We start from the raw sequence: 1,055 nt of genomic DNA on the forward strand, positions 1-1,055 counted from the left end.
AGAGAGAGAGAGATTGTCCTTGGAAGTGCGAGCACTTCTATAGAACAATTAACTTAATTAAGCAGGCAGCATGAATATTCATAAGGCAGTTAATGTCTCCCTCATCCAGGCAGATGAATGTGATGCAATGACTCGCTAGTCAAGCATGTCTAAGAGTCTCGTGGAAACTGCACCAACATTTTGGTTCTCTGCCTGGAATATCAAAGAAATTAACAGTCCCCCGAAACCCTTAAAAGCAGGCAAATTAATTAGAAGCCTGCAATTTATATGCTATATGTACTGAGGAGTAGGCTACATACTATGGTGCAGTGAGAGAGCCTTTAATTGGGCAGGGCGCTGCATTTTGGTATGTTTATCCTGCATTGTGTAAATAAGGTCTTTGAAACACTCTTTGTAATTAGTTTAATCTTTCGAAAAAGAAAAACTTGAATGTTTGTTCAACTTGACTTTTATGAATACTGACAGAAAGGAGCATACAAATGACAAATTAAAGCGTTAAAGAAGCTTGTCTGTTTTCCAGCTAAGATAATTAGACATCAACTTTGCTGCTATATGAGGGCATTTCATGTATTTATTGATGTGCACATGGTAATTACTTGTGGTAAATCACTATAGTTGATTCAGTTTCTTTATTGGCATCAGTGGTTCCATGAAGAACCTTTAACCTCCATTGAACCTTTCCACTGCACAAAAGGTTTGTTACATTCTTAAAAATAAAGGTTCTTCTATGTCATTACTGCAAAAACCACCTTTGGAACTTTTTGTTTTTAAGAGTGTAGATTTATTAAAATTCACACCAAGAAAATAAAGATTATTTCAGGATCTGTTCACTGAAAACTTCCATGGTTCTTCTATGGCTTCACTGTGAAAGCCCCCTTTTGGAATCCTTTATTTTTAAGAGTTTACATGGGTGTTTTTGCAAAGTTGTAACACGGAGAGTGATTTTACTCCATTTCCTCCATCCCTAAGGATTGACCTGGGTCTGATGTCACATCGAATGACACATCCAAACCTGCGCTGGAAAACGGTAGAGGCAGGGGGTCATTCCCCCCCCC

General features: G+C 38.1%; 1 protein-coding gene and 1 long non-coding RNA gene across 3 annotated transcripts in view; one reads left to right on the forward strand and one right to left on the reverse strand.

Moving 5' to 3' along the window:
• The window catches only part of LOC107676089 (uncharacterized), a 3,293-nt gene extending 2,244 nt beyond the window's left edge, over window positions 1-1,049 (forward strand). For both annotated transcript variants that reach the window (XR_001632688.1, XR_001632689.1), the window contains one exon: window positions 970-1,049. This is a non-coding gene — a long non-coding RNA (uncharacterized LOC107676089). The remainder of the gene's footprint in view (window positions 1-969) is intronic.
• LOC107676088 (ceramide kinase-like protein) overlaps window positions 1-1,055 on the reverse strand; it is a 42,053-nt gene that overhangs the window by 15,257 nt on the left and 25,741 nt on the right. The gene's annotated exons all lie outside the window — the stretch shown is intronic.

Source organism: Sinocyclocheilus anshuiensis, unplaced genomic scaffold, assembly GCF_001515605.1.
Source record: "Sinocyclocheilus anshuiensis isolate Anshui unplaced genomic scaffold, SAMN03320099.WGS_v1.1 scaffold1932, whole genome shotgun sequence".
In the NCBI taxonomy this organism is placed as follows: Eukaryota; Metazoa; Chordata; class Actinopteri; order Cypriniformes; family Cyprinidae; genus Sinocyclocheilus; species Sinocyclocheilus anshuiensis.